We start from the raw sequence: 9,591 nt of genomic DNA on the forward strand, positions 1-9,591 counted from the left end.
CCTTGTGGCGCTTTATAAATAAAGTTATACATACATACATATATACATACATTATAGCAGCTATATGGTTGCTAGGAGCCAAATGACTAACTAGGCAGCTGGACTTTCCAGCCATTTGATAGCTGGAAAGAGGCAGAAGAGAAAGGCAAATAATTAAAAAAATGATAAAAAATAAAAAAGTGAAGACAAGTTGAAAAGCTGAATACTCTAAAGGTTAACATAAAGGTGACCCACCTCCCCAATTAGGGAGGTACATTGCCTTTATAGTCTTCACTTGTTAGGGGTTGCCAGTGCAAGAAGACAAATTGTGCTAAAAGGAGTTTATAGTTTTAAGAATTTTTTTCTGGATTTATAACTTTTTTTGGATCTTATTTTCTGCGTGTTTTAGTATATTATGATAAGCTATTCCTTCCCACAGGAACAACATATTCATATTATACCATACCGTTTCCATAAGTGTTACTTCTCTCATTTGTCGCCTCATTAGAAGGAATTACCCATTTAATTACTATAAATGTAATGTACTCGATCATATTACACACTTTGGTGTGATCTGGAGGAAATAATGATATCTTCCTTGTATGAAATCAGAATCACAAGGTGTAGCATCACAAAGGAAAGAATGTTTATTGATGTGTTCAGCTACTTACTCCTGTTGTTCTTTATATTAAAACTGACTGAGCCCAGACATCAATTATAGCTCCATAAACAGAAAATCTGCTGTCACTAGAGTTTTTATGTTCTCATTGTTGGGAGCTTAGCCTCTTGATGGAGGATATAAATATTTAAAAGGTTATCTTTATAATTTCCTGTGTGCACAACTGACGTTCGCATGAAAGGGTGTTCTAATAAACACAGATTAAGTAAGGCTGCCATAAGAAGCTAATATGGCAATAATACTGCCAGTAGTAAAGGCAACTATCACTCTAATAGGTGTCTGTATTTAAATTGATGTCATAAACAAAATAAATAATGTTCTTATAGTGCTGCTTCATTTACAGTCAAATACAGCATCACAATCATTTTATGGCTTAGGCTCTACTTAAAGTTATAGAATTGTCTTAGCAACATTTCAATTGGTCTAAATATGTTTTCCAGTTCTGCCTCTTTATAGCTTTTTAGAAGGAAGGTCACTGCCCAGTAGCCAAAAAGCTCTGTGAGGCTACAGTTTTATTGTTAGTATTCATTTGTATTCCTTATCTTTCTATTCAGGCCCTCCTTTCTGCTAAAATTCGAAACTGGAGAGCTGCTGAACAAAAAGCTAAGTTATTTCAAAGCCACAAAAAAATAAAAATGAAGACCAGTTGCAAATTGTCGGAGAATATTACCATAGCTCCCAACTGTCCCAATTTTCGCGGGACAGTCCCTCTTTTGACAGCTCAACCCGCAGTCCCGGATTCTTACTGAAAAGTCCCTCATTTCCCTTTGATCTCCTGCACTGAAAGCTAAAAAAGATATAAATTTAATTAAAAGTAGCTTTTGGCTGAGAGCCCAGAAAGTTAACAAGCTTCAGGTGCACTTAGATACATTGTTTCTCACATTTAGATAAAAAGTAGCTTTTGGTAGAGAGCCCAGAAATCTTAATGAGCGTCACCTGCAATTAGAAACATTGTTTCTCACATTTAATTAAATAAGTGGGCTTTTGGCAGAGAGCCCAGAAAGTTAAAAAGCCCCCCTGCACTGAGATACAACTGTAACTAATAAACTAAACAGGTCTCTTGGGGGAACTGAGGCTTGAAGCTTTAAAGGCAAGTTCAGTTTTTCTAACAAAACTGTAATAACACATAAAACAAGACCCCCAATGGGCGTGGTATTTAGGGGTGTGGTCGCAAAACGGTTGTGGCCATTTTTTTCCCTCTTTCCATTTTCAAAATGTTGGGAGGAATGTATTGCCATCAATTTCATACCAAAAGTTAATTTTAGTTGAAGGTGAAAGAAGATGGTAAGATGAATTTTATATACAAGAATGATTTCCTTTACAAATACATCTGTGCTTCTGGTATAAACTGATTAGGGCAAGGTCATGTGACCTTGCCCTAAAAGAATGTTTTTGATTCAGCAGAAACTATACATAGATGCGTGCTGTTAGCAGTAGTGCATACGTAAAGGAGAACTACACCCCACCCCCAGGTATAAAAGCCCCCTTAACTGGCCTGCCTCGACCCCCCTCACCTCTCCCCTTTCGAAAACCCCAACCTAAAATAGCAGAATGTTTTCTATATAGTTAGTTAGGCAAAAATCTAATCTATAAAGGCTGGATTGAGCATATGTCTAACATAATGGCCAGAACACTACTTCCTCCTTTACAGCTCTCTAAGCTGTTAGCAGTCAGTAGCCAATCACTGACTTGAGGGGGGGCATATGGGACATAACTGTTCAGTTAGTTTGTGTTTGAATCTGACCTGCATGCTCACAAACTAACTGAGCAGTTATGTACCATGTGGCCCCTCTAACATCACCAACTAACTGAGAGGTTAAAGAGCTGAAAGCAGGAAGTAGAGTTCTTTCTCTTAATAGGCTCTTACAGTCAACATTAATAATTACAGTTGCATTGTGACAGACTGAAATTTCCATATGACTTGCTCATGGCTGTTGCTCATGCTTGTTACATATTAATGTTGACTTGATGGCACCAAGTTGCTATTTGCAAACATAATTCCCTTGCTTTATTGCATTAATGTTCTGTACAAGATGTTTGATATGGTTGCACAAGACTAGCTGTTTAGTACAGTACATTACAGATTGTTTGGGTCAGTAAAACTGGCAGTTTTGGCCCCACATAAAGATAAAGTCCAAATGCGACTTAGGGGCAGATTTACCAAAGCACGAATTCGAATCCCGAATGGCAAAAATTCAGATTAGAAATGAAAATGTCGGCGTCGCAACTTTTTTGAATTTGTCGCGACTTTTTCGCCGCCGCCACGACTTTATCATATTTTGCGCGACTATTTCGTCATAACTATTAAACGGCAGAAAAAGTCGCGGAACATATACGAAAAAGTCGCAAAAATACTGATCATTGCGAAAAAAACGCATTCGGGCGCCTTCGGACCGTTCGTGGATTAGTAAATGTGCCCCTTAGGGGGGAATTTACTAACATTCAATTTTTTTTTTACAATTTGTATTTTTTTTAAGCAAAATCTAATTTTGCAGAAAAAAATGCATTTTAAGTGATTTATTATACAACGAAACTGCGCCACATCCAAAAAAAGAAATGCGCAATCTAAAATCTGTCAAGATCATGTAGCAGTGAATTGCTTTGGGAGGTTCTTCAACATTTGCATTTGTGCAACAAAAAAGTCACGGTTTTTGTTTTTTTCCGCGTCTTGTTTCGTTTGTGCTTTTTCAGTTTGGATCTTTTAATAAATGGCTAGACACTGTGGTTTTTGTGGAAATGAGTTTAGTTGTGGTTTTAAAAAGAAAATCCAAGAAAATCCAAATGTTGACAAACCTGACCCTTAGGTTTGGGATGTTAGGATGTGCAGGATGTGAGGCATGGGGACGGCAGGATGGCTTCACTGAAATCGCGCCGCCGCGTATGACATCCCACCGGCGATTTACATTTTCGTACACAGCTCTGTACAGTAGAATACATTAATGCAAACAGGGGGTTATTAAGATAATAATAGATAAATACAAAGTACCAAGCACCCACTCCGTTTAGAAGAAGAGAGGTTCCAATTAAATATTCGGAAAGGATTTTTTACAGTGAGAGCTGTGAAGTTCTGGAATTCCCTCCCCGAATCAGTCGTGCTGGCTGATACATTATATAACTTTAAGAAGGTGCTGGATGGCTTCTTAGCAAGTGAGGGAATACAGGGTTATGGGAGATAGCTTAGTACAAGTTGATCCAGGGACTTGGGGTTAGGATTCGACTTTAAGAGTTAGTGTTGGGCATACAGGGTTATAATGCAAGAAGAAAACTGTGGTACTTTGGTACCAAAGGGAGTGGTGCATGAGTGTTGAGGATGTTTGCGAGTCTTAGGCTTGGGGTTGGGACTTGGGGTTGGGATTCAACTTTAAGAGTTAGTGTTGGGCATACAAGGTTATAATGCAAGAAGAAAACTGTGGAACTTTGGTACCAAAGGGAATGGCGCATGAGTGTTGAGGATGTTTGCGAGTCTTAGGCTTGGGGTTGGGACTTGGGTTTAGGATTCAACTTTAAGAGTTAGTGTTGGGCATACAGGGTTATAGGGAAAGGCGAAAACTTTGGTACCTTGGAACCTAACCTTGGGGTTAGGGTTACAGTTGGAACTTGGGGTTGGAACTTAAGGTTGGAACTTGGGTTTGGAACATTTGCCTTTTATTATACCAACTGGATTTCCTGCACAAGTCAGTATGTGGCTTAATAAACGGCAAATTCCCGAATGATAAATATGAGTGCTGCTCCTACTGTTTCTGCATTTCAGCAGTCTGAGGATTAATTCACTGGTATTTAGTTTTCCAGGAGCACTGATATCCCAGTTCATTTCTAGATTCCTTGCCACCCAAGATACTGTATCTAGACAATATACAGCATTTGTGCTTGCAATCCTATTTTTTTTTACTACAATACATTATGTATGTAAAATACTGTCTGGTGTTGCCCATAGCAGCCAATCAGCAATTGAATGGTCACCTACAAAACCAAAGTTCTGATTGGTTGCTATGGGCAACATTACCAGTGATGTTTGTCTCCATTGTTAATAAATACACCCCTTAGTTTGGTTGAAAAATGTTTAGTGATGTAATGACTAAAGCTTGGCACAGCAGAAAATGAATATGCCCAGATGACCAATGACTCAAGCAACTCTAATTATAAAGGTTAAAAATGGAACTTTATTGCTTACAACTTGAAAATCAAGTCATGCCATGGCCTGGTATGTTTGAGACTGAAAGCATTGAATCACAGGCATGCCACACACATTCATCAACAGGTATAAATAGTAAAACAAATGGGCAACCACTTCACTTCCTGACATCACAATGAAACCAATTAAAATACGCAAAGTATGTGTGTGGCAGTACCATTCTTCCTTTGTTCTAATTAGTAACCTTAAGAAGAAAATTTTAAAATGCTGAAATACTAGCAATTTAAACACAGATAAGCCACTAATTGCAATCTACATACCTGCCTATCAATACATAAACATTGCTAGAGTGTATTCTTTATTTAAACCCCAAATTGTATCCAGTCTGTGTATCCATTGCATCTCTAGTCTGTGTAATAACATGAATCTATTTCCACCTCTCCTAGGTACCTCAACTGAATCGATAACTTGAAATCTCAGCTGGCTAACTGAATGACCTGCTTTTTTGAAATGTGCTGGGACATTTTGGTAACTGTGTTTAGAAGTCATTTCTTTTTCAAGTCTACATAGCAAACAAAGAAATGGATAGGGATGCACCGAATACAGGATTTGGTTCAGGATGTGACCAAGATTTAGCCTTTTTTGGCAGGTTTCGGATTCTGAAAAAGTGGATTCGGTGCATCCCTAGAAATGGATCATGTTCAGTATAGTAAGGGGCATTTTTATTATAGTGTACAAGCCAATATCACAGGCAATTAAATTTGAACAGTCACCTACAAGTTAGAAAACAAAAGCAAAGATCTGATGGTTACACACCCATGAAAACCTTTATAGACAGACCATGTGCCTGCTATAAATTGAAATAGCTTGTACGGGCACTCCTAGATAACAAGGATCCTCCTACCTTGGGATAAAGGTTATTCTTCTTATTCTGCTTGTAGGTGGTCTGGTTCATCCTCAGACCCAGGTAACTAATATATTCACTTTGAGCTCTTACTAACTTCAGCCAGAAACTGTTTTACAAAGGGGAAGGAGGAGGGATAGTTCCAGGTATAAAACTATAAGATCAAGTACAAATAAAGGGTGTACTGCTTTAGAAAGCTAACAAACATTCATTTTTATTCCATAGTGGTTTAGCAAAGTGTAATATATTTTAGGACATTGTCCTGAAAAGTAGTCCTGTGTCGCCTGGGCCTAGCCCTAGGCTACCTCACCCCGCCACTGCCCCACTCCCATTGCGCCCCCCTCTCACTGACTGCATGCATGTGTTCACTCCAGTGTGAGTGCATGCTCGCTGATAGTGAGGGGAGTGTGGTGCGCCAGGACAAGAGTGGCACTCGTGCCAGGACCAAGAATGAGTGGACTGTGGGGGGACTAGGACACGGAGTATGGGAATAAAACAGGTATGTGCCTAGCACCCCCCAAGCATTATGCCCTAGGCACATGCCTCTTCTGCCCTTAGTGCCAACCCTTCATTTCCAGCTTTGGGTAGATGGCTCTCATTCATTACAATTCAGTACAAGGTATGCAAGTTACAAGTCCCATATAGATTGTAAGCTCTACGGGGCAGGGACCTCCATCCTCTTGTGTCTTTGACTCTTAACTTATTGCAACTGTATCTTGTATTTATTTGTGCTTATTGTAATACTTTGTATTTATCTATTTTAATACCCCTGTTTATATTAATGTATTCTACTGTACAGTGCTGCGTACATAAGTAGCGCTTTATAAATAAAGTTATACATACATACATACATACATACAAGTCAGTTCTTAGATACAGAACAGTTTATTCGTAGGGACGACTGGCTGCATTTTAATGCAATTTTACAACATGTGAACCAAATTCAATGATAATTTTTGTACTTTTGTTTATGCCATACACTTGGAAACTGACTGAACTGTAAAAAGGTCTATATGTGTATGTGTTTGTAATAAGGAATTCTCTCCAGCACTATTGCACCAGTGCCAAACCCATTCATCTGTTGGTTCCCAAACACATATATGTCCCTGCAGCAAAATCACCCAGTGTACCCAACTTATTGCCTACCTTCTTCTCAAAACATATTTGTGCAAATGATGCTGCATAACAAGCCCCATGGGGGCTCTGCAGATATGTTTTCTATTTACAAGCATATATGTATCTGATGAACATTAGTATTATAGTACTATCTGTGGAAAAGTATTCACTAGCCTAAAAGCAGCAGATATTGCCTCTAATATACAGTTATGGGATCCATTATCTGGAAACCTGTGATACAGAAAGCTCTGAATTATGGGTTGGCTATTGCCCACAGACTTCATTTTAATTAATAATTTGAACTCCATTTTAATGAATAATTCAATTTTTAAAAAATTATTTCCTCTATCTCTGTAATAATAAAACAGTGCCTTGTACTTGATCCTAAATAAGATATAATTAATCCATATTGAAGGCAAAACAAGCCTATTGGGTTTTATTAAATGAATTTTTAGAAGACATAAGGTATGGAGATCCAAACTGTGGAAAGACCCCTTATCTGGGAAACCCCAGTTCCCAAGCATGCTGGATAACAGGTCCCATACCTGCATCATAAGAAATGGATATATGCCCTTTTGTTTGTTTCTATTTTCAGCCTTATGCATTAAAGGAGAAGGAAAAGCTAATAAAGAGTTACTCTATAGCTGCAGGCATACCTTCCGTTCTCTCAGTAGTGCCCTTAAGTCTCCCCATATTTCACCTGTTCAGAAGATCAGAAGCCAAACAGGAAAAAAACACTGAGCTGGGTAGAGAAGATTCCCATAATGCCTCACTCCTGCACAGACCCTACAACCAGATCCTTAGCTTGCACATGCGCACACAGCAGGAGCGTCTGGTTGCTATGGTGATGCAGAAGTGACGCAGCTGGCAGGAGCCAGAAGTGAGAAGCGGAGGGGAACTGGTTTTGTGTGTCAGCAATACCCCCATAAGTGTTATATTAAGTGCCATGCACACCCTGCACAGGCAGGTGTGTTGTTCAGTGCGGGGATCAGAGCGTGTGGGGTGAGCCGGCAGGCAGTCGATGGGGGGGTATTCGGGGTAGCCCACATCTAAGGGGAATCAGAGGTGGGGGGGGTGAGCCGGGGAGCTCGGGGAGCCGGCATGTTCGGGGATCAGAGGGGGGGGTGGATGTGGGGTGCGGTTGTGAGTCGGCAGGCAGCTGATGCAGGGATCGATTCGAAGCGGGGGGGGGTGTTTGGGGATCAGAGCGGGGGTGGTGGTGTCTGAGCCAGCAGGCATCGGGTTGGAGCCGGGGGGGGGTGTGTTCGGGGTTGTGAGCCGGCATGTGTGAGGATCGGAAGGGGGGGGTGGGTTTCTGAGCCGGCAGGTGTGGGGATCTGAGCGGGGGGGGGGCACTGGCTTGTGCTTTACAGCAATACCCCATAGAGACACGCTGGACAAGATGGCGGCGCCGTTCACTGAAACAAGTATGTCATTTCTAGTATGTGTATCTCTGTAAATCTTTCATTAGGCAAGCCAGGAATATAGCATTTTTACACAGCAATAGTAGTAGTTTAATAGTGTGCTTAATAGATTTTGACTTTCTTTGTCCTTTAATTCGACTACATAAATGTTAATTTAGCAAACAGTATAGGATCCATCCTGAAAATAAACTCTATTGGATCTTATACACCGGTGCTGTCCAACTGGTGGCCCGCGACCCCCCTCTGTGTGGCCCCTCACCTGTCTGGCTGCTTTGATGGCTTACCTTTGAGTAAGCATTAAATGGTATCAGTACTGAGATTAACTGCCCCCTGCATGTTTCTCACCTCAGATTCAGGCTGTAATCCCCCTGTATTGTTTAAAAATGTAATCCCCTGTGTTGTTCACACCTTTTAATACCTGCATTGTTCACCCCCTGCAGTGTTCACACCTCAGGCTCAGACTGTAATCACTCCCATTGTTCACTTCTTCACACCTCAGACATAGGTACTGTAGGCAGAGTATGGCACATACAGTCAGCATAGGGCAGGTAGAGTATGGCACACACAGGCAGCATAGGTCAGGGAGGGTATGGCACACACAGGAAGGGTAGGGCAGGCAGAGTATGGCACACACAGGCAGGGTAGGGCAGGCAGAGTATGGCACACAGAGGCAGCATAGAGAAGGCAGAGTATGGCACACACAGGCAGGGTAGGACAGGCAGAGTATGGCACACACAGAGAGCATAGAACAGGCAGAGTGCTGCCTGTGTGTGCCATACTCTGCCTGCCCTATGCTGCTTGTGGGAGGTGAACCTCGCAGGGGTTTGTTGTGGGAGTTTGTTAGCAGTTGGAAATAGCCATTAAATGGTCCCTAAGGTGTGTAATTATGTACTGGGGGTTGCTCTGCTATCCACAGGGGAGGAGGAGACATATGGAATTTAAGGGTATATCTTAATATGACATAATTCTTTCACATATGAATGATGGTTGATATCCCCACAGTAAGGACCAAGCATTTGGGATTTTGCTGTGCTACCACCATTGTGATAAAATAGGTGTGGTTTGAAGTGGTTGTGGTTTCAAAAAGGGGAGTGGTCAAAACTGGCTTCCATTAGTGGCCCTCCACCATGTATGCTAGAGAAATTCCGGCCCTCGGCACCGTAGAAGTTGGACAGCACTGTTATACACTATAACACAGGAAATATAAGAGATGTACAAGGAACCTGGGTCAGTGACATTAAAAATACCATGAAGTAGTGTTAAGTGAAGGGGAAATCTAATAGCAGGAAACGTGGAACAATTGCTTATATCAGTTCAGTTAAAAGATAAGTATGTTTGATATTTGGACCTTGCTATT

Source organism: Xenopus tropicalis, chromosome 5, assembly GCF_000004195.4.
Source record: "Xenopus tropicalis strain Nigerian chromosome 5, UCB_Xtro_10.0, whole genome shotgun sequence".
Lineage (NCBI taxonomy): Eukaryota > Metazoa > Chordata > Amphibia > Anura > Pipidae > Xenopus > Xenopus tropicalis.